Genomic DNA, 24,702 nt, shown 5'->3' with positions numbered 1-24,702 from the left:
TCTTAGAAAGATGTGGAGGACCCAGAATCATACCTGGGAGAGAAGGTGAATGGCAGGAGTTCAAAGAAAACTCTGGAGGCCAACGCTGTGGCATAATGGGTAAAGCTGCTGCCTGCAGTGCCAACATTCCATATGGGTTCTGGTTCGAGTCCTGCCTGCTCAACTTACAATCTAGCTTTCTGCTATGTCCTGAGAAAGCAGTGAAACATGGTCCAAGTCCTTGGGCCACTGCACCTGCATGGGAGACCCAGAAGCTCTTGGGTCTTGGCTTTGGATCGGCTGAGCTCCAGCCTTTGCAGTAATTTGGAGGGTGAGCCAGCAGATAGAAGACTTTCTCTCTCTGCAACTCTTTCAATAAATAAATGAAATCTTAAAAAAAAAAAAAAAAAAAAAACACCCTCTGGTTTCCTTCTGCACTGAACAGTGCGAGAAAAAGGATACAATAGAATGAATAAAGAATAATAAATACATTAACCAAGAAAACATCAGCTTCACTGTGGAGGAATAAACCTGTAAAAATAGAAATACATAGGAAAATGCACCCACCTATATTAAGTGGCAGAGATTAAACAGAAGTTATCATTGGTTTAACGAAAGCATTATCTACAAATTTTGTAAAATAATAATGTAAAAGTAAAAAGAAATGTTGAGTGTTCAAATGAATGAGGTTATCAGAGGTAAACATTATGTTGTTATTAAAGTTTATACTAAAGAAAGTTAACAAATGCACATAATGTATATTTAATGCAGTGCACTTTACCAGTAATGATTCCAAGTAGCACCTTTCCCTGAATTCATCCCTTCACAAAACCCTGGATTGGGGCTGGCACTGTGGCCTAGTGGGTAAAACTGCCACCTGCAGACTGGCATCCCATATAGGCACTGGTTTGATTCCCAGCTGCTCCACTCTGATCCAGCTGTCTGCTATGGCCTGGGAAAGCAGTAGAAGATGGCCTAAGTCCTCGGGCCCCTGTACCCATGTGGGAAACCCAGAAGAAGCTCCTGGATCCTGGCTTTGGATTGGCACAGCTCTGGCCATTGCAGCCAACTGGGGAGTGAACCAGCAGATGGAAGAGCTCTCTCTCTCTTTCTGCCTCTCCCTCTCTCTGTGTGTGTAACTCTTTCAAATAAATAAATAAATCTTTTAAAAAAAAAGACCCTGAATTTCACCATTTCACTTGATTTACCCAATGAGATACCAGTAAATGTGATAGAAAGAGACAATTTGTTAAAATATTTATTTGTATGAAAGAGTTACATAGAGAAGGAGAGGCAGAGAAGAGAGAAAGGGGGATGGAGAGAGGGAGGGAGGGAGGGAGGGAGGGAGGGAGAGAAGGAGGAGAAAGAGAGGTCTTTGAACTGCAGGTTCACTCTCCAGATGGCTGCAATGGCTGGAGCTGTGTAGATCCAAAGATATGAACCAGGAGCTTCTTTCAGGTCTCCCACAAGGGAGCAGGGGCCAAAGGACTTGGGACATCTTCTACTGTTTTCCCAGGCTGTAGCAAAGAGCTGGATCAGAAGTGGAGCAGCCGAGTCACAAACTGACACCCATATGGGATGCTGGCACAACAGGTGGTGTCACAGAACCAGCCCCAGAAATAGACAATTTGTAAAGTATTTCCCGTCTCAGATTTCTTTTTCTGACAGTTATCTTCTGAAAAACCCTGGGGCCTGCCTGTTGAAGAGATAGTATGTAGGCTGGCGCTGTGGCTCACTAGGCTAATCCTCTGCCCACGGCACTGGTACTCCAGGTGCTAGTCCCAGTTTGGGTGCCGGTTCTGACCCAGTTGCTCTTATTCCAGTCTATCTCTCGGCTGTGGCCTGGGAAGGCAGTGGAGGATTGCCCAAGTTCTGGGGCCCTGCACCCACATGGGAGATCAGGAGGAAGTGCCTGTCTCCTAGCTTTGGATCAGCACAACATGCTGGCCATAGTGGCCATTTGGGGGGTGAACCAATGGAAGGAAAACATTTGTCTCTGTCTCTCTCTCTCACTAACTCTGCCTGTCAAAAAAAGAAAAAAAGAGATAATATGTAGCCAAGATTCACCACAAACCCCAGACACTTAAGTGAAGCCTCAATCAGTTCCCCAAATGGCTAAACTCTCATTTCTGCTCCTGGACTGATCATAGGAACTGCCCAGCTGACTACAGCCCATAACACAGAGTCAGAACTGCAAATCAAATGGCTATTTGTTAAGCCATTGTGTTTTCTGATTTGTCCTACATCAAATGCTGATATATATCAGTAAGTATGGAAGAAAGTTGAATTACATGCAAACTACAATGCATACAACTTCAAAATTTCATTTAGCAGTTCCTATAAAGCAGGGCCAGCATTGTAAACAAGTAAACCTGCCGTCTGCAATACAAGCATCCCATATGAGCACTGGTTCATGTTCTGGCTGTTCTGCTTTTGACCCAGCTTCCTGCTGATGGCCTGAGAAAAGCAATGGAAGATGATCCAAATACTTGGGCAAATGCTACCAATGTGGGAGACCCAGATGAAGATCTTGGTTCCTGGCCTCATTCTTTCCTGGCCCTGCTCAAGGCAGCCATCTGTGATGTGAACAAGCAGAAGGAAGATCTCTCTGGGTCTCTCCTCTATATACAATATTTTCAAATAATTTTTTTAAAAAACTTAGAAAAAAGCTCCTATAAACAAAGTCTTTGCCTATCAATTAGACCTTAGAAAAGCTGCTGATACTAAAAGAGTCCTGGGATTCATAAAAATAAATTATCTGGAGACCATAAGGTTGTTCTTCACATTTCGGCTTATATATGCTCATTGTGTTCTTTTGGTTTATATTTTAAGAAGCTTATTATCATATGAAATCTAATTTAATATAATTTTACTATCTCAGAAGGCAGGATAAAGGTTCACAGTAATTTTCTGTAGCTGCATGTATATTGCATATTGTTCAAGAAGAAATTACTGAAATGGGAAAATTTTTATGATATGCTTTTTGTTTTTTTTAAAGATGTATTTATTTATGTGAAAGTGAAATTTATGCAGAGAGAGAGAGAGAGAGAGAGAGAGAGAGGGAGGGAGATATCTTCCATCTGATGGCTCACTCTGCAAATGGCTGCAATGGCCAGAGCAGCACCAACCAAAGCCAGGACCCAGGAGCTTCTTCCTGATCTCCCACAGGGGTGCAGGGACCCAAGGACTTGAGCCATCTTCTACTGCTTTCCCAGGCCATAGCAGAGAGCTGGATCAGAAGTGGAGCAGCTGAGTCTTGAACCCATGCCAATATCAGATGTGGGCACTTCAGGCCAGGGCATTAACCCACTGTGCCACAGCACCAGCCTCATGATATGTTTTTTGAAGTCATACACTCAAAACATAGCATTAGTAGCAAAAGGGAAGACATGCTCATGAAAGTTTTCTAAAGCAGTACTATTTGAACTGGTGACAATTTCTGAAATGGATCTGAAAAATAAATGTTTTTTAATTAAGTGTGGCAAGATAGAGAACATTAGACAGAAGTTAAGGTGCTGGGTATTTACAAATCATGTGAAACTACACAAAGCACTTTTCTCCTGAAATACAATTTGTTTCATCTTTTTTACAGAGATCCTGGCAAAACTTCCTTGAGCTACCAGGAAGGACTATTAGAATACAGGGGGCAGGAGTCCTCCAAGATGGTGGAATAGGGACACTGATAGTCCAGGAAAAAATAGTTTAATAAAAGTGGAGATACTATAGTTTCAGGGAAGTTAGGGGAAAAAACTGCAGAAGAAACTCTTCCAGAACTAGTGGGACATGGTGGACCTACGTGGAGGGCATGGGTGCCCATGGCTTGGGACCCCAGCTGCCGAGTCTACACACCAGCACTGGAAAGGGAGGTGAGGCAAAACCTCAGTAGCCCAAGACATTTGCAGGAAAGTCACAGGAAGAGCCTAGAGGGAATGAGGCTTGAAACCCTGTGGGGGAAAGTCTACCAGGCTAACTAAAAGAGAGAAATAAAATAAATAAAATAAAATAGAATAAAATAAAAGGGACCAGTATGGACATGATTCTCTGTCTCCACTCACCTTACAAAGGTGAGCAAGACAAAGAGCAGGCACCATTTTGGACATACATAAAAGCTGTGCTGACTCTGGTGGGGAGAAATAAAAGGAGGTTAGGACCTAGTGAATGTGTGGGAGCATATGAACTGTGACTGTGAAAAAAAAAAAAAACTGAGGGTGTGTGAGAGAACTCATGGAGTTTCTGAGATGTGAGTACTCTTGGGAGACGCCGAAAACTTGGTAACCTTGGCAACCCGGGGGAAGACTGCAGGGGAATCTGAGCTTACACTGAGGACTGAACAGATCCTTTGTGTGGTCCTTGGGACAGAGCAGATGAATATTATACCCACAGGGGCCAGAGCTCAGACATTGACTGCCTTCAATTCCACTCAGCCGTGTGGAATTACTTCCCTTCTTAATAAAAAAAAAAATTAACAATGGGGATTGCATCAAATTAAGAAGTTTCTGTACTGCAAAAGAAACAGTCAGGAAAGTGAAGAGGCAACCGACAGAATGGGAAAAAATATTTGCAAACTATGCAACAGATAATGGGTTAATAACCAGAATCTACAAAGAAATCAAGAAACTCCACAACAACAAAACAAATATCCACTTAAGAGATGGGCCAAGGACCTCAATAGACATTTTTCAAAAGAGGAAATCCAAATGGCCAACAGGCACATGAAAAAATGTTCAAGATCACTAGCAATCAGGGAAATGCACATCAAAACCACAATGAGGTTTCACCTCACCTTGGTTAGAATGGCTCACATTCAGAAATCTACCAACAACAGATGCTGGACAGGATGTGGGGAAAAAGGGACACTAACCCACTGTTGGTGGGAATGCAAATGGGTAAAGCCACTATGGAAGTCAGTCTGGAGATTCCTCAGAAACCTGAATATAACCCTACCATACAACCCAGCCATCCCACTCCTTGGAATTTACCCAAAGGAAATTAAATTGGCAAATAATAAAGATGTCCACACCATAATGTTTATTGCAGCTCAATTCACAATAGCTAAGACCTGGAACCAACACAAATGCCCATCAACAGTAGACTGGATAAAGAAATTATGGGACATGTACTCTATAGAATACTATACAGCAGTCAATACCAATGAAATCTGGTCATTTGCAACAAAATGGAGGAATCTGAAACACATCATGCTGAGTGAAATAAGCCAGTCCCAAAGGGACAAATACCATAGGTTCTCCCTGATCGGTGACAACTAACCAAGCACCTAAAAGGAAGTCTGTTGAAGTGAAATGGACACTTTGAGAAACAGTGACTTGATCACCCCTTTTCCTGACTATTGATGTACAACTTAGTACTTTATCCCTTTTAGTTTTTTTTTTTTTTTGGTTGTTCTACTTAATACTTTGGTTGAATTCTGTAATTAACACACAGTTATTCTTAAGTGTTGAACTTTAACTGAAAAGTGGTCCTTGTTAAATATGAGCAGGGATAAGAGAGGGAAGAGATGTATAATTTGGGACATGCTCAAGCTGACTTGCCCCAAATGGTAGAGTTAGAAATGTGCCAGGGGATTCCAATTCAATCCCATCAAGGTGGCATGTACCAATGCCATCTCACTAGTCAAACTAATCAGCTTCAGTTCAGAATTGATCATAGTGATAGGATTAAGAGTCAAAGGGATCACATAAGCAAGACTAGTATCTGCTAACATTAACTGATAGAATTAAAAAGGAGAGAATGATCCAACATGGGAAGCCGGATACACAGCAGACTCATAGAATGGCAGATGTCCTAAACAGCACTTTGGCCTCATAATCAGCCCTTAAGGCATTTGGATCTGGCTGAAGAATCCATGAGAGTATTTTAGGCATGGAAAGCTAAGACACACTGGATAAAAAAATAAAAAGATTAAAAAAATAAAAACCTAAATGAAAGATCCCTGCGAGTGATATCTCAATGGATAGAACAGGCCTTCAAAGAAGGAGCTACCTTTCTCTGAAGGCAGGAGAGAACTTCTACTTTGACTATGACCTTGTCTAAATAAGATCAGAGTCAGTGAACTCAAAAGGCTTCCACAGCCTTGGCAACACATGACAAGAGCCTAGGGTGATTTCTGACACCATAAACAAGACTGTCAATAGTTAAATCAACAACAGGAGTCACTGTGCACTTACTCCCCATGTAGGATTTCTGTACTTAATATGTTGTTCAATGTGAATTAATGCTATAACTAGTACTCAAACAGTACTTTACACTTTGTGTTTCTGTGTGGGTGCAAACTGTTTAAATCTTTACTTAATATATGCTAAACTGATCTTCTGTATATAAAGAGAATTGAAAATGAATCTTGATGTGAATGGAATGGGAGAGGGAGCCGGAGGTGGGAGGGTTGCAGGTGGGAGGGAAAAAGCCATTGTAATCCAGAAGCTGTACTTTGGAAATTTATATTTATTAAATAAAAGTTAAAGAGAAAAAGAATACAGGGGGCAGAAGCATAGCCCAGGTACCAAGTATATAACAGACTAGATTTTACAGACCTCCATTTCTAGAGATGCTGATAGTGGAATGATGTAATGGGCATGTGGTAGGAAGCAATGCAAATAGTGACTCTCAGATTGGAGAGGTCATCCCTCCACCCCAGGCTGCACCCTTAAGACCACTGTCTTTCTAATCCACTCACAACTCTCTTTTGAATGCTGGTCCAGAACTTCTGTTACCACCAAGTTTTGAAAACTAATGGATGAGGTAAGGTAATATCAAGTATATCTTGTTCACTCTGGTCAGTATGATCCATAACTGCTTGGACCATGCAACTAGGTTCTTTACTTTTTAATGACTCTTGTCTCTGCTCTGAGCCTGAAGGTGTTATCTCAGAGAGCATTAAGTTGTATTCTGTTAGAAAAGATTCCTATTTATTGAGCTCCCTTCTTCAAATGCCATAAAAACTTCTCACTTCCAAAGGATATGGGACTGTCCCCCAGTACCCAAACTTCCATGTTCCCAGAAACTATGTATTCTATAAGTTCTGTAACCTTGAATGAGTAGCACTGGGCAGGCTATACAGTGCAGGAATTGAGAAACTTCATTTAAAGAAGATACACCAGAAATCCCATAAATGCAATTGCAACACAGTGTAAGTCAGCATGCACACATCTCACAGTAAAGACATTTCACTAGTATTGTTGCTATACTCATCTTAAAGATGAGTAAACAGTGACAGAGGTGCAACCTACATTCAGCTCATATACAATTCGGCTCCAGTGGTCTGAATACCCATCTCCATCCCATGGCCATCTTGTATGAGACTAGTTGTCTACAGAAATTTTAGAACCCCTTTCTGTATTGCTGGAGACCCACTGGTCTTCTGTCAGACACATCATCTTCTTTTAAAAAAAAAAAAAGATTTATTTTTATTTATTTGACAGGCAGAGTTACAGAAAGGGGTAGAGACAGAGAGAGAGGTCTTCCATATGCTGGTTCACTCCCCAGATGGCCACAACTGAGCTGTGTCAATCTGAAGCCAGGAGCCAGGAGCCAGGAGCTTTTTCTGGGTCTCCCACATGGGTGCAGGGGTCCAAGGACTTGGGCTATCTTCTACTGCTTTCCCAGGCCACAGCAGAGAGCTGGATCAGAAGAGGAGCAGCCGGGATTAGAACCAGCACCCATATGGGATGCTGACACTTCAGCCCAGGGCGCTAACCCACTGAGCCACAGCGCTAGCCCCTCATCTTCTGACCAAAAAAAAAAAAATCCTTGAAAATCCAACATTATTTATTCCTTCCATGGCTTTGGAACTAAGGATCTACCACTGGTATCCCTTCCTGAACCAGCCAAGGTCTATAGGGTGTACCTAAAAGAGATTATAATGCCTCCAATCTACAACTGCACCTATGCCATCAAGAGACAGGAACCTGCCCTGCTCTCCAAAGTTCCTTTTACCCCCACACTAACATTCACAGACATAGAAACCAATCACACAGTCCTTGAGCAATATGAGGACAGCTTCAGGACCAGAAATTCTCTAAAGATGGTGGGAGTGGTCGCAATGGCATATGCTGAGAAGGAAAACAAAGGAGACTTTCCATGATCTTTCCCTGTTGACATCACGGGCTGATGAAGCTACTTTCCCTGTAAAACAGTGCACACCTCCGTTAGGAAGAAATTTGCTGGAAAATCAACCTCTTAGGATACAGCGAGGATACATAAAACTTGTCTAACCACATGAAGTGCTCACATAATATTCCAATTCCTCATTAATTCCTGGCTTGGCAAATACATTTGAAAGAAACATACTATAAGTTGGCTGGCACCATGGCTCACAGAGCTAATCCCCCACCTGCGGCACCAGCACCCTGGGTTCTAGTCCCAGTCGGGGTGCTGGTGTCCCAGTTGCTCCTTTTCCAGGCCAGCTCCCTGCTGTGGCCCGGGAGTGCAGTGGAGGATGGCCCAGGTCCTTGGGCCCTGCACCCACATGGGAAACCAGGAGAAGCACCTGGCTCCTGGCTTCAGATCAGTGCGATGCACTGCCCGCAGCGGCCATTGGGGGGTGAACCAACAGCAAAAGAAAGACCTCTCTCTCTGTCTCTCTCACTCTCCACTCTGCCTGTCCAAAAAAAAAAAAAAAGTGGCAAATGTGTTTTTGCTGAAAGCTTTTCCAACAGCTCCTCAGTCTAGTTTGCCTTCACTTTGAAAAGACTCTTTTTCTAGGATATACATGAGCATTCATTGACTTGGCCATCAAACATAATTTTTGCAAAGAATTTAACTGTACCCAGCTTTTATCAGGAGCACAAGAATATATCACATTGATGACTTCTTCCCTTTATGAGACTATTTGACACACTTGTGAAGAACATACAATGCTAATACCTTTTAGTCCTTCCTGGGTTTTGGTGCAATGCATGCCTCATTTAAAAAATTAATTGTCATGGATGCTACAAATCAGCCCAGCTTATATGGCCCCCCCTTCCAATGAAAAGTCAAATTGAATTCTGTAGGCACTATCCTTAGTGCTCTCAGTGACTTCTTCACTTGTGGAGCTCATATGCCTTCTAAATTCTCTGGATCATTTGTGATATCCATTACTTCTCAAGGGCTGTGATGCAAGGAATAACCTCTCTTGGAACCTTGCTATGTGCCAGTAAAATTAAATTAGATTTCTATTAATTGTGCTATATTGGAAAAATAGTCACCTACATACCTTGAGCCTGTGATTCTCCAAACCTTGTTATCTAGTAGGACTTTGGCCATGGATATAGAACAGTAAAACATGAGAATGGCTACTAAGACCTCCTTAATAGATGATGGACCCAAACTTGGCATACTCCATTTGGCAAAGGGGATGGCTTCCAATGTCTGCTGTCTATGTCCAGATGCCAGGGTACAGCAGGAGGTCACTATTCTAATGATAAAAAAGAAAAACCATTTAAGTTCAGCTGGACACCATTTTGCTGACTGTTGATCTCATTACTGTTAATCCGGATGCCTTCACTGATGACAATCCAGAGACCCAAAGTAGTCACAGCCATTATCTGCGAACAAAAGCTTAAACCAAGAGTGAAGAATTAGTATCCATTATATCACAATTCCTCAGAACCCATCTAGTCCAAACCTTGAGAGTTGGAAGCTGTTATACTTGGCCCACCCATAAATAGGACGTTAATTGTCCCAGATTGTGGGGAGCAACCCGGACTGGACTGAGTTACTGGAATTAAGACTTATTCTATGCATCTGCTCTCCCACAATATGACGCTGAGAAGGGAGAAGCAGCTTCTACACAGCTGCCTCCAGTTCAACCAATAAGCAGCAGGACCTGCTCCTGATTGGAGGAGAGCAGCGTACTCGGCGTGTGGGTAGCAGAGTTGGGATTGGCGGAAGAGGACTATAAAGGAGGAGAGAGACGGCATGCACCAGGAACATCTAAGAGGAACATCTATCTGAAGGAACACCTGTGCAGCCCCCGAGAGAGCCGGCCGGCGGTGTGCCGCTCCCCCGCAGAAGTGGGGAATGTGGCAGGGGGAACCGCCCTTCCACGGAGGTGGAAGGGACGGTAGCCAACCCGGGAAGAACCAGCAGCAAACCCAGGGAGGGCCGAGCAGACAAAAGAACAGCGCAGGGTCCTGTGTCGTTCCTCCACGAAGACGGGGAGCGACACCAGATGGGCTCTATATCCTTGTACTGCAAGGAGGATGTCACAGATATTGATGCTCCAAACTTATCCAGCTCCCTGCTAATGTGTCTGGGAAAGCAGCAAAGGCTTGCCCAAATGCTTGGGCCCCTGAACCCATGTGATATCTGGAAGAAGCTCCTATCTTACGAGATCAGCCTGGTCTAGCCCCAGTCATTGCAGCCATTTTGGAGAAGAACAAACCAGAAGGAAGATCAGTCTCTCCCTTTCTCACTCTAACACTGCCTTTCAAATATATAAATAAATCTTTTAAAATGTAATCATTTCAATAGATTCCTCAGTGCTCAATCATGATGACTTTTGCCTCCTTAAGAACATTTTCATTTATTTTTTAAAGATCTGTTTATTTGAAAGGTAGAGAGAGGGCTGGTGTTGTGCTGCAGTATGCCAAGCTGCCATCTGTTATACTGGCATCCCATATAGTCACCAGTTCAAGTCCCACTTGTTCCACTTCTGATTTAGCTTCATGCTAATGGTCTGATAAAGAGTGGAAGATGGCCCAAGCACTTGGGCTCCTGCCACCCCCATGGGTGACTCAGAAGAAGCTCCTGGTTTCAACAAGGCCTAACACTGGCCATTGGAGCCACCAGGGGAGTGAACAAGATGATGGAAGATCTCTCTATGTCTCTCTCTCTCTCTCTCTCTCTCTCTCTCTCTCTGTGTGACTTTCAAATAAAGAATTAAATAACTTAAAATTATTTTAAAAAAGACAGAGAAACACACACAAAGTGGTTGAGGAGAGAGAGGCAGAGAGGTCTTCCATATGTTAGTTCACTTTCTAAATGTCTGCAAAAGCTGTGGCTGAACCAGGCTCTCAAGTCCCCTAATAAGTAGTAGATCTTGCACTTAGGTGAAAGGAACTGAAGAATTTGAACCACTACCCCATGATTCCCAGAGATATTAAGCAGGAAACTGGTTTGGAAGTGGAACACTGAAAACTTAGATTAGCACTGCAATATAGAATGTGGGCATCACATGCAATGGGCAACAAATTAGAAAACCTAGAAGAAATCAAAACACATGCTACATAACAAAATTGAGTCGTGAAGACATCTGGAAAACCTAAACAAACAAAAACCAAGACAGATACTGAATCAGTAACAAAAACTCTCCAAAGAAAAGCCCAAGACCAGATAGCTTCAGTGCTAAATTCTACCAGCCTTTCAAAACAGAACCAATTCCAATTCTTCTTAAGCTATTCAAAACAATTGAAAGAGAAGAGTATTCCCAAACTCCTTCTATTTGGCCAGTGTCACCTTATTTTCTAAACCAGAAAATGATACAATAGAGAAAGAGAATTAAAGAACAATATCTCTGAAGCACAGATGCAAAAAATTCTTAACAAAATACTAGCTAATAAAAATCCAACAACAGATCATAAAGATAATTTACCTGGACCAAGTGGAATGTACCCCTGGTATGCAGGGATCATTCAACATATGCAAATCAATAAATGTGATATGTGACACTAGAAAACTAAAGAATAAAAACCACATGATGATCTCAATAGATGAAGAGAAAGTATTAGTAAAAAACAAGCTTTCACTATAAAAACCTTAAGCAAGTTGGGTATAGAAGGAACATTCCTTAACACATTCAAGGCAATATATGACAAATCTTCAACAACATCATATTGAATGGGAAATCTTGGAAGCATTTCCATTAAGATCTGAAACCACAGTTGCTCTCCATCACTACTAACAGTTTTAGTCATGGCAATAATTCAAGTAAAAGAAATTAAAAAAAAAATTAGAAAGGAGAAAGTCCAGTAATCTGTTTGCAGATGACATGATCCTATATATTGGGAAACCAAAAGACTCCACCAAGTGATTATTGAAATTCATAAGAGAGTTTGGTAAAGTTGTAAGATATAAAATCAACACACAAAAATCAATAACCATTACATACACAAATATGCCATTGCTGAAAAATAACTTATCAGATCAGTGCCATTCACAATAACCATAAACATTTTTTATTACCTTGTAATAAATTTAGTCAAGGGTGTGAAAGATCTTTACAAGAAAAATCACAAAACGTTAAAGAAATACATGTTCATAAATTGGAAGAACTAATATCAAAATTCCCATACTACCAAAATAAATTGTTTTTAATTTTATTTTTACAATCATTTATTTATTTGAGTGGCAGTTATAGACAAAGAGAGGGAGAGACAGAAAGCGATGTCTTCTAACTGCTGGTTAATTCTCCAAATGGCTGTAATGGCTGTAATGGCTGGTGCTGGGCTGATCTGAACCCAGGAGCTAGAAGCTTCCTCCTCATCTTCTATGTGGATACAGGAGCCCAAGCACTTGGGCCATCTTCCTCTGCCTTGAGCAGAGAGCTGGATCAGAGGAGCAGCTGGGACCCAAACTGGCATCCATGAGATGCCAATGCCACAGAGGCTCAACTTACTATTCCACAGTGCCAGTCCCCCAAAAGCAATTTACAGATTCAATGTGATCTCAATCAAAATATCAACAACATTCTTCTCAGAGTTAGGAAAAAAATGATGTTAAAATTGGGATGAAATACCAAGGCAATCTTAATAAAAGCAAAGAGGGAGGCATCACACTTCCAGAATTCAAGATCTACTACAGGGCAGTTATAATAAAAATAGCTTGTTATTGGCATGCCAAAAGACATGTAGACCTATGAAACAGAATAGAACCTCTGAAAATTAATCTGCACATCTAAAACCAGTTAGTTTGTGACAAACAAATTTAAAGCAATCTCTGGAGAAAGGACGATCTTCAAAAATAGTGCTGGGAAAATTTGTTCTTCACACTGTAGTAGGAAACAAGATCCCCACATTGCAACTTGTACAAAAATTAACTGTAATTGGATCAATCATCTAAATCTAGGGGAAAATATCAGGGAAACTCTGCAAGACATTGTCATAATCAAAGACTTTTGGAAAAAGGCCCCATGAAGCACAGACAATAAAAGGAAAAATAGCCAAAGGAGATTATATCAAGCTAAGAAGCTTCTGAACTGCAACTAAGGAAGCAACTGACAGAATGCAAGAAAATCTTCACAAACTATTAGTAAAAATCTCCAAAATCTCTATGAGCTCAACAACAAAACAAAGAATCCAATTCAAGAAATGAGCAACAGGCACTTTTCCTGTTATATTAACAGGCAGTTTTAACAAGCATTTTTCCAAGGAAGAAATTCAAATGGCCAACAGACACATGAAAAATGTTCAGGATCACTAGCCATCAGGGAAATGCTAATAGAAACCACAGTGAGATTTCTCCTCACCCCAGTTAGTATGGCTATCATACAGAAACCAAAAATTGTTTTGGGACAGGCACTGTGGCTTAGTGGGTTAAGCCACTGCCTGCAGTACTGGCATCCCATATGAGTGCTGGTTTGAGTCCTGGCTGCTCCACTTTTGATCCAGTTTTCTGCTAATGAGCCTGAGAAAGCAGTGGATGGTGGCTCATGTGCTTGGATCCCTGTACCCATGTGGCAGACCTGGATGAAGTTCCTGGCTCCTGGCTTCAATCTAGCCCTGCCTTGGCCATTGTAGTCATTTGGGGAGTGAACCAGCAGAGATCTCTCTCTCTCTTTCTCTGTAAATCTGCAATTCAAATAAATAAATAAATCATTTTTTAAAAATCACCAAGTATTTTACTGAACAATTTTAAATGTTGTATGAGCAGACATCTACAACCATTGAATTATTTTTACAATAGTCAGTCTGGTTTAAACTGCTTTTCTGTGAATGTAAGAATATGTACTTGAAAAAAGTATAGGCTTGAGGAAGTGGTGATATGCTCGAGTGCTAGAGTGGAGATGGCCGAGCTTGCTCCACTGCCCCCACTCTCCCCACACATTAAGAACATTCAGCACCACCTGATGTTCAGGAGCATGACAAACAGGACTCTGTGGTGGCCAGTTACTGAATAGTTGCTCAAGAACTGATCTGAGAGGTTGTTGGCAGCCATTGTTCGATCATTATGTATCTCACCAAGGGGGTCATTTTATATGCCATGCAAACTAGAATGAAGATTCATAATAAAACTGAGTGTTGTAAATTTTTATCAAAATTAATGGGTCAGTTAGAAGCTCTTAAGAAACAATTGGGGGGCTGGTACTGTGGTGCAGCACATTAAAGCCCTGGCCTGCAGTGCTGGCATCTCATATGTGCTCCAGTTCAAGTCCCAGCTGCTCCACTTCTGGCCCAGCTCTCTGCTCTGCCCTAGAAAAGCAGTAGAAAGATGGCCCAGCTGGTGCTGCAGCTCACTAGGCTAATCCTTTGCTTGCAGTGCCAGCACCCAGCGTTCTAGTCCCAGTTGGGGCACTGGATTCTGTCTTGGTTGCTCTTCTTCCAGTCCAGCTCTCTGCTGTGGCCCAGGAGTGCAGTGGGGGACAACCCAAGTGCTTGGGCCCTGCACCCACAAGGGAGACCAGGAGAAGCACCTGGCTTTGGATCAGCGCAGAGTGCCGGCTGTAGTGTGCCGGCCACAGTGGCCATTGCGGGGTGAACCAATGGAAAAGGAAGACCTTTCTCTCTCTCTCTCTCACTGTCTACTCTGCCTGTCAAAAAAAAAATAATAATGAAGATGGCCCAAGTCCTTGGGCCCCTGCACCCATGTGGGAGACCTGGAAGAATCTCCTGGCTCCTGGCTTCAGATCAGCACAGTTCCAGCCATTGCAGCCATTTGAGGAGTGAACTAGCAGATGGCAGAGGCTGACTCTCTCTCTGTCTTTCTGCCTTTCTGTGACTCTGCCTTTCAAGTAAATAAATAAATCTCAACAACTGTTAGACTGGACTCGGATGGGACTCAATTATCCCAATGAGAGACTTCAATAATACAAAAGCAAAGAGGTTTATTGTTCTAGCTCGAGCTAGGGTCCACTCCTCCAATCATCACAGCAGTCTTCTGATGAGAATCCATCCCATTTCTTTTGTGGGGTTTATATAGGGTTTTCAGAGACATTCTATACATTATAGCACCATTCAGCAAATCATCTCATTCTGTGGGAAATTTAAAGAACATCTCTTAAAATTGCTTAGTAAATCCAGTGGTGGGAATAGACTAGTAAAGGTGGTTGGATGGCTCTGGGTTGATGCTTTTTAAAATGATTGGCTAAAGTATAGGGTATGAGCCGCTAGGGTGTATGTTCCAAACTGCAGGGTTTTGGGATGCTATCAATCACCCTAACCGCCTGAAAAGATACCTGGAACTTTAGGTATTTCCCTGCTATCTGCTGATTGGCTGTTGCTAGGAGAGTTTATCACAAGGGGAGTTTATTTTTCTTCCTCCAGAGCTTTTGGCTTAGGGTTCAGGGCCCGGTCATGCCCAAGTTACAAGATGGAGGCCTGCTGCTCCTCCACACGTGGAGGAGCCGCACCGGACCGGACGCTTGATGTTCCCCTTTTTTACAAGTCCTTTCTATAGTAAAGTAAGAATAAGTAAACAGTGAACTCCCAAAGCAAGAATGAGTAGAGAGAAATGAGAAAGAACGAAGCAACGAACTTCCCCGCGAACTCTCCAACGCACTCTCCAACCAACCCACACCACCATGCCGTCTCTCTCCTCCTATATAGTCCTCTCCACCAATCCGTGCTCTGCTACCCACACTCTGAGGGCGCTGCTCTCCTCCAATCAGGAGCAGCTCCTGCAGCTTGTCAAGTTGGTGAGAGGCAGCTGGGTAGAAGCTGTTTGCTCCTCTCCCAGTGCCATATTGTGGGAGAGCAGATGTATAGAATAAGTCTTAATTCCAGTAACAGTATAGTCCGAGTTGCTCCCCACAGATCCCCCTTTCTTTTTATTTTTTTGGCGTTGATACGCGCCTGTGTAAAGTTCAGCGTGATCTTCATGCTATTGACTGTCTTGTTTGTCGTGCTACTTCAGAGTTCGTTGAAAAATGTCCCATATTCCAAAGATCCCAGGAATTGGTTATTCATTGTTTTCTTCCTCAAATAGAGTTTTTTTCTTCTAGCTCTTCTGCTGGTAGGTTTACCAACCGAATTCTTCTCTCAGGGGTCCATATTGGTTGTGCCACACCCTGCGGAAAAAAACAAACGGCACCTCGTACTCTTCTGAGTAAGGGGAACGGGCCTTTCCATTGGTTGTCCTGTAAATCCTTCCACATTACCCACTGTATTGATTTCTTATCAGCTAATTGAGCATGCATTTCTGCAGGTGATTTACTGTTCTTTTTCTTGTTCAGAAAATTAATTGTATAAAGAGCTAAGGCCAAGGCATCCTTATTGGATGCGGCCATTTCCCCTATTCCCCCCCCCCTTTTTTTTTTTTATTTTTGACAGGCAGAGTGGACAGTGAGAGAGAGAGACAGAGAGAGAAAGGTCTTCCTTTGCCGTTGGTTCACCCTCCAATGGCCGCCGCTGCAGCCGGCGCACCGCGCTGATCCGATGGCAGGAGCCAGTATCCAGGTGCTTTTCCTGGTCTCCCATGGGGTGCAGGGCCCAAGCACCTGGGCCATCCTCCACTGCACTCCCTGGCCATAGCAGAGAGCTGGCCTGGAAGAGGGGAAACCAGGACAGAATCCGGTGCCCCAACCGGGACTAGAACCCGGTGTGCCGGCGCCGCAAGGTGGAGGATTAGCCTATTGAGCCACGGCGCCAGCTTCCCCTTTTTGTTTAATTATTAAATTTTTTAAATATAAGTGAGTGTGTTCTACCACAGCTTGCCCTTGTGGATTGTATGGAATACCGGTAATATGGGAGATTCCGAATTCTTTCAAAAATGCAGCAAAACGAGCTGATGTATACGCTGGGCCGTTATCCGTTTTGATCACATGAGGAACTCCCCAGGCTGCAAAAGCCTGCAAGCAGTGTTGGATTACTTGTTGTACTCCTTCTTTATTCATGGCTGTGGCCATAACTATACCTGAATATGTATCTACAGTGACATGAACACAGCTTTGTCGCCCAAAAGAGGGGATATGTGTAACGTCCATCTGCCAGATATGTCCTGGTTTAAGGCCACGGGGATTGGCTCCCGTAGGAATCTTTGGAACTATGGCAACAACGCACTTTTCACAGGATCTAATAATACCTTCTGCTTGCTTGCGGGGAATATTAAATTTAAAACTTAAAGTGTGGGTGTTAACATGCCATTTAGAGTGATATTCTTTAGCTTGTTCCAAAGCGGTGCATGCAAGCAAGAATCTTGAATAATGATCGGCCATCATGTTTCCTCGAGTAAGTGGGCCAGGTAAATTAGAATGAGCTCTTATGTGGCCTATGTAAATAGCATGCTCTCTTTGATTTAATAACCCCTGAATGTCACTTAAATAAGAATAGACTGAGGAGGATTTAAGAATAAGGCACTGTGTAGCAAGCATCTGAACTGCATTCACCACATATGCACTATCAGACAAAATATTCATGGGTGCGCTCTCTCTGCGTAATACTGTTGTGGTAATAGCTAATTCTGCATGTTGTGGAGAACGGGATGCTGTTAAAACAAAATATCATTGATTGTTAAATATAGCTGCTCCTGTTCCGCCTTTAGCTCCATCCGTAAATACGGTAACTGCCCCTTGAATTGGATCCCTTCGCACCTTCTGTACCCGTTTTATTGAAACCTGTGTGCAGAAGTTAACAAATGGATGGCGAGGGTAGTGATTGTCAATCTCTATTTGTAGAATGAGAACTATGTATGCCCATTGCCAGCATTCCCTTGTAAAGGCTTCTACTGCCTCTTGAGCAAAGGGAACTACACATCGCTTTGGAGTCTTCCCCGCCATTTCTGTCGCCTTTTTTTATTGCTGTTAATATCAAATCAGCCACCGCAATGCCTTGGGTGTATAGTACACGTGGTGCATGTGAATGTGGGTATACAAACAACAAGGGTCCTCCTTGCCAAATGACTGCGAAGGGATACAGCTGTTCCATAAAAATTAATATTTCTAGGGCTTGTTGTGGATCACATCTTTCCATCTGCATTGCTTTAATTTGTTTTTCGATTTTCTGTAACGCCAAGCGGGCTTCTTTTGTCAATCTACGAGGGGAATCAAGCTGGGCATCTCCTTCTAAAATATTGAATAATGGCATCATATCTTCGGTGGTTAATTTACAATAGGGCCTCAACCAATTTAAATTGCCACATAATTTTTGGAAGTCATTAAGGGTCTGCAACCCATCTATTGCAATTTCAAATTCTAATGGGGTCACCTTTTCAGAAGTTACTTTAAGCCCTAAGTACTGTACTACTTCCCCTTTTTGTATCTTCTCTGGCGCTACTTGTAACCCAACTTTTTCCAAATATAATAGCAACAGCTTATATGCTTCCATAAGGTGATTTTCACTTTCAGCCGTTATTAACAAGTCTTCCATGTAGTGTAAAATTTGTACTTTTGGGCACTGTTGTCGAACCGGCTCTACTGCCTGATCAACATATAGCTGGCATATGGCAGGACTGTTAGTCATTCCTTGGGGAAGCACTTTCCATTCATATCTTTTGTCGGGACCTTGATGATTAATGGAAGGTACGGTGAAAGCAAACCTCTGAATGTCTTGTTCATGTAGAGGTATGCTAAAAAAGCAGTCCTTCAGATCGAGTACTATTAATGGCCAATGCTTTGGGATCACAGTAGGAACCGGGAGTCCGGGTTGTAATGCCCCCATGGGTTGCATCTGCTGATTAACAGCCCGTAAATCATGCAACAACCTGTATTTCCCCGATTTTTTCTTTATCACGAATATTGGCGTATTCCATGGGGAGGTTGATGGTTGCAAATGGCCTGCCTCTAATTGTTGTAACACTATATCATTTACCGCAGCCAACTTTTCCTGGGTAAGGGGCCACTGTGGTATCCACTTTGGCTTGTTGTCCAGCCATGACAATGGCAGCGGCTGCATCTCAGTGGCCCCCACGAAAAACCCGTGTCCTGTCTTTTAAAATCGCCTTTGGGCTGGGCTAGGTCCCTTCTGCCTTCTCTGGAGCCTAATCCTCTCTCCTGATATCCCTTTTTATACATAATACGCCGTCCTGTAGAACTCTCCAATTGGTCTTCATTGGTTAATGTCAGTCCCAATTGTTCTAAAATGTCTCTTCCCCATAATGTGATGGGGAGTGCACTAACATAAGGTTGCACATTTCCCTTGTTCCCTTCTTGATCCTGCCAATGAAGCACCTGAGCACTTCTTGATGGTGTCATGGCCGCACCTAGGCCTACTAAAGTATTATCTCCTGGCTGAAGGGGCCATGACTTCGGCCAATCATTTTCCGAAATTATACTTACATCTGCACCCGTATCTAGCTGGCCCTGAATCGACTTTCCTCTAATGGTTAAGGTCCACAGAGGTCGATCTGCTAAAGACAGGGACAAGGCTGCAAATTTCTCCCCTTGGGGTCCATGAACATCCTGCGCTCCAGTCATAATCAGCATTTGAGCCACAGGTTCTTCTGGATTGATTTGTATAATACCCTTTGTAGATTGTATTAGCACCTTTAACTTATCAAAGGGTAATTGGATGACTCCGGTAATGACCATTAGGCCTCTTAAAGCATTTGTTTCTTTTCCTATGATTATTCCAAGTCCCTTATGCTCAGCTGAAATTGTTTCTGCCCTCACCTCTATGGCTTGTGGCCCCATTTGAGGTGTTAGTAACGAATACCCGGTGGCTCGTAACTCTGCGCAGTAAATATTTGGTTTTTGTATTGTTGGGACCATGGCACCCACCGATTGTTTTGGCCCCGGGGTGCAGGGGCCCACATTCCATTTTTTTGTTGTTGTCCATATACACCTGATCTTTTTATGGGGCCCGGCTCATTTGGCATCCTCAGGGGATTGCCTGTGCTATACATTTTAGAGTAACATTCACTGACCCAATGATTCCCTCTTCTACAGCGTGGGCAAAGGCCTGGTCTTCTCGAGTTCTCTATGCCCTGCTGATCTCGGGCTGGAAATTTCACCCTACATTCCCTCATTAGATGCCCTTCTCGACCACATCTAAAGCATTTTCATCCCCTCATGTTCTGTCTAAATTGTCGGGTCACTGCTACTGCAGCATGTGATCCAGAAGCTACATCATCCATGACATCCCTACAGATTTTCAAAAAGGTAGGGATGTCTTTATGCTGCCATGGTCTAAGAGCTTCACGACATGTTTTATTGGCCTGTTCATACGCCAATCTTCTGACTAAGGGCATTGCTTCTTCCACAGTTTCAAAAATATTTCCCGCTGCTTCCATTAATCTATTCACGAAGTCAGCGTAAGGTTCAGTAGAGCCCTGCACTATCTTAGTCAAGCTGTGTCTTATCTCTCCTTTTCTGGGTACCACCTTCCAGGCTCTTCTTGCTATCTCTCTCACTTGTAAGAGGACAGCTGTTGATAATCGGGCCTGCTTATCGGGATTGGCAAATCGCCCTTCTCCATTTAACATTTCCTCATCCCATGTTTGATTCCCTGCTCGATAGTTCTGCTTTGAATATTCTCGCGCGAATTCTCTATAAGCAGCTAACCATAAGAGGAAGTCACCCCTGCCCAACACCGCCTTTACTAAATTTCTCCAATCCTCGGGTATTAGGCCTTGCTGTCCAATGTTATCAAGGATTGCCTGAGTGAAACTTGCATGGGGGCCATACAATTGCACTGATTGTTGCAATTCTTTAAGTAATTTATGGTCAAGAGGCGTCCAACCCCTGTTTCCCTGTTGATCCTGAATTACAGGAAACACCTGGCCTGGTTCCTGGTACTGCTCCCAAGCAGGTTTCCTATAAACAGCTCCCCTTTGCTTGCTTTCGGTTCTTGGCCTTTCTATCTCCTCCTGCATACCTACTCCCTCCATCACTCCTTCTTCCTCCTCCCACTCTTCTTCAATCTCATGTGGAAAAAAAGGGGCTTTTCTTTACAGGAGGAAACTTTGGTAGTACCAATGGGCGATACCAGGGTGGTGATTCATCCTTTATGGTTGAATTTGCCAGCCTTGTAGGGCCAGGATATATTCTTGGCATCTCTCTCGGGGGCGAGGTTCCCTTTTCAGCTTCCTTCTCCCCCCCCCGTAAGCTTCCTGGCTCTCTAAATCCTTCTTTGATTTTCTTTTCACCTGTCCGTTACAATAGCTGCTCGCCTGGCTGCCCTGCCATAATTCTTCCTGCAATTCACTCCCCTCATTAAACAACAACTCGATCCCTTCTGTGGGGTCCTGGAGCGCCTGATCAACGAGTTGCCACAGCTTCAGCACTTCTATCGATTCCCCAGCCTCGCGTAATTGCCGTCCCACCTGCCTCCACTACTGTAGAGTAGAAACCAGGGGGACGTCTCTATGACTGCTCTTACGAATGCATGAATTTTCCTCCCCGCTCGTTTCCCTCGCTTAGAAGAAAAGCTGCGAGGAGGTGGGGAGTAGGAAGAGAGAGAGAGAGAAACCACATTCAGCCCATATTGGATGATCTTTAGGGAGAAATAGAGGATGGTGCCTAGCAGGAAGAAGACGTAGCCAGTGGGCAAAGAGTAGCCAAAGAACTCCATTGTCTGTACCGTCCGTGACATGTTGGAGCGGTGGGCGTAATGGAAGACTGAGTCCCCCAGGCGTTCCCAGTAAATACCTCTTTCCTGGCTTCTATTTTTCTTCCCCTGCGGCTTTTTCCCTAGGTTCTAACTAGCTTTTCACCGGCACTCTTTTAGTCCGGCTTTCCCCTAGGTTCTTTGCTAGTCTCTCTCTCTGGTATTTTCCCGCTTCTTCCCGCTTCTTCCCTCCTAGGTTTCCTAATCCGAGTCACGGCACCATTTGCTGCTCCTCCGCACATGGAGGAGCCGCACCGGACCGGACGCTTGATGTTCCCCTTTTTTACAAGTCCTTTCTATAGTAAAGTAAGAATAAGTAAACAGCGAACTCCCAAAGCAAGAATGAGTAGAGAGAAATGAGAAAGAACGAAGCAACGAACTTCCCCGCGAACTCTCCAACGCACTCTCCAACCAACCCACACCACCATGCCGTCTCTCTCCTCCTATATAGTCCTCTCCACCAATCCGTGCTCTGCTACCCACACACTGAGCGCGCTGCTCTCCTCCAATCAGGAGCAGCTCCTGCAGCTTGTCAAGTTGGTGAGAGGCAGCTGGGTAGAAGCTGCTTCCTCCTCTCCCAGCGCCATATTGTGGGAGAGCAGATGTATAGAATAAGTCTTAATTCCAGTAACAGTATAGTCCGAGTTGCTCCCCACAGAGGCCTAGTCTAAAATAGCTGCACATTGATCCAGGCTCAGGTTCTTCACAACAACAAAAAGAAACAGTTGAGTGATAATGAAGCTATTACCCAAGGAGCAGTTGGTTCTGCCCATTTGGGGATTTATTCTTGAAAAATGTTTATATATGCAGACAAGGAACATATACTGCAAGTCTTTTAATAGATGTCATAACCGTGTTTGACATAACACTGATGAAAATGTGAAACATAGAAAGTATGCAAGGTGGAAGGCAACATATATCCATAATTGCTTAAAGAATGAGGAGACTCCTCAAGCAGGCCCTATTGCAATTGAGGAAGATACTGATGGTGAAGAAAATGAAGATGCTGTAGTAGCATCTCTGCCCATTCCACACACCTCAGCCATCATCATCTTCAGCAGTTGACCCAGGCAGCATGCCATCAGACAGCTATAGTTGAATACAGATTCCTCTGGGTGCACATGCCCCAGCCAACACACCAGCGAAAGTGCCTCATAGCATGGGTGTAACAAGGAATACCATCCAACCTACTCTATAGACTATGCCAGCCATTGATCCTGCACTTTCCAGTACGGTTTCCCAAGGCGATACCCACCTCACCCCTGAGGAGTTTGTGAGAGCTCAGAGATACTGCAAATATGCTGGCAGTGCTTTGCAATATGAAGATGTAAGCACTGCCATTCAGAATCTACAGAAAGACCTCAAGTTACTGATGACTGACAGAGAATGAAGACTTTGTACAACAGATCCACGAATCTTTGGCATAAAGAACTAACTCCATTACCCTATCTTCAGCCTATCAAGAGGACAGTTTTAAGACTTCAGTTGAATTGAATATGATGATAAAATCTGTGAATATCAGATTCCTTTTGAAGCATTCATCAGTAGCCTCAACCAGTTTTTATTGTCCATTTAATGGCTCCAATAATTTATGGGCACATAGGGCTGATGTTGGCAAGATCCTAAAAACACCCTTTGAACCCTGTTTCAGCAAGTGAAAACACAGAAAATATATATTGGAAATAAGCTTTATTAATTTAAATACATGAAGAGAATTTTTTAAAAGCCATAATATTTGGACAAACAGACCATATTACTTTGCAGTAAAATTGTAAATCTAATAAAAGATTCCAGAATTGTCTAGATTAGAGATTACCTTTTTGTTTTCCTTAAGATTTATAAAACAAATACAAATGTCCTAAAGTGTTAGATTAACCTGAAAAACTTATGTTCAAAACACAATTTTTATTCATTAGAGTTTATAGTTGGCAGAAGGAAAAGTCATTCAGTAAAGAGGTAGAAGTGCTTTCAGACTTAATATTAATAATGTTGGTTTCCCAAATGCTTTCTCTTATCCGTCAAGCTTAAGGTGAATTGGTATTTGCTGCATCAGCAGTCTGACTGCATGTCTTAGAGAATGAAAAATAGAGGTCTGTAGAGATGCCTGAAGAGTTGGTGCTTTTAAGTTAAGATTCTTCTCAGCTGCTGAGGAGTATGTTCCATCGAGTGCATAACTATGAATGATTCAGAAGATTTATAAGACTTAAGATACTCAGCTGTTAAATTTATGAATTTTGTGGGAAATTATGGACTTACGGTGTCACCTGAATTTGCTGTGTTAAAAAAATAAATACAAAGATTCTTTTTAAATAAAACTTAAAAAAAGTATAGGCTTGTATGGAACAAGATGTTTCTAAACTTCATAACATGCTGTTATTTTAATACAAAACATACATAAGCAAATGTTTTAAACATAAATAATTGATTATAAAAGCTTGTGTTTCTAATCAAATACACTTGTGAAAAGAAATTACAATTTACCCCCAAAATAATCTAGAATTTCCTAACAGTATCTAACTTAATAATGAAGTAAAAACATCCTAAAACATCTTTTCTTTGTGTGAATTTAAGTACAGTACTTTAAATTAGCATTTTCCATCCCAAAGGTTATTAAAAGTTTTGAAAGGGAGATAAACTCCATGAGGTTGGTAGATTTTCTGTTCTAAATTCTTCATGTAGGTGGGGCTGGTGCTGCTGGGCAGCAGGTAAATCCTCTGCCTGTGGTGCCAGCATCCAGTATGAGTACCAGTTCTAGTCCCGGCTGCCCCTCTTCCAGTCCAGCTCTCTGCTATGGCCTGGGAAAGCAGTGGAAGATGGCCCAAGTGCTTGGGCCCCTGCACCCGCATGGGAGACCAGGAAGAAGCAGCTGGCTCCTGGCTTTAGATCCGTGCAGCTCTGGCCATTGCAGCCATCTGGGGAGTTAATCAACAGAAGGAAGACCTTTCTCTCTGTCTGTAATTTTACCTCTCAACTAAATAAAATCTTAAAAAATATATTCTTTATATACTCATATTAATTACAACCTCCTATT

The 24,702-nt window shown here is 42.8% G+C and overlaps 1 protein-coding gene and 1 pseudogene across 5 annotated transcripts in view; one reads left to right on the top strand and one right to left on the bottom strand.

Annotated features, from left to right (window-relative positions):
* LOC138844788 (uncharacterized) overlaps positions 1 to 24,702 on the bottom strand; it is a 51,399-nt gene that overhangs the window by 10,232 nt on the left and 16,465 nt on the right. For 2 of the 5 annotated variants that reach the window (XM_089309585.1, XM_070054835.2), the window contains exons 2-3: positions 15,984 to 16,198; positions 9,191 to 9,391 (exon numbers count right to left, since the gene is read on the bottom strand). The exons of 2 other annotated variants lie outside the window; for them this stretch is intronic. The gene's annotated coding sequence lies outside the window, so the exon portion shown is untranslated. The remainder of the gene's footprint in view (positions 1 to 9,190; positions 9,392 to 15,983; positions 16,199 to 24,702) is intronic. One more of the 5 variants, XM_089309586.1, reaches the window with a different exon arrangement.
* Positions 13,843 to 23,178, top strand: LOC127490052 (vacuolar protein sorting-associated protein VTA1 homolog; annotated as a pseudogene).

The sequence above is a fragment of the Oryctolagus cuniculus genome, chromosome 12, assembly GCF_051225735.1.
Source record: "Oryctolagus cuniculus isolate XC-2025 breed Fujian yellow rabbit chromosome 12, ASM5122573v1, whole genome shotgun sequence".
NCBI classification, from domain to species: Eukaryota; Metazoa; Chordata; class Mammalia; order Lagomorpha; family Leporidae; genus Oryctolagus; species Oryctolagus cuniculus.
Note: the sequence above shows the minus strand (reverse complement) of the source record. Positions and strands in the feature narration are given on the sequence as shown.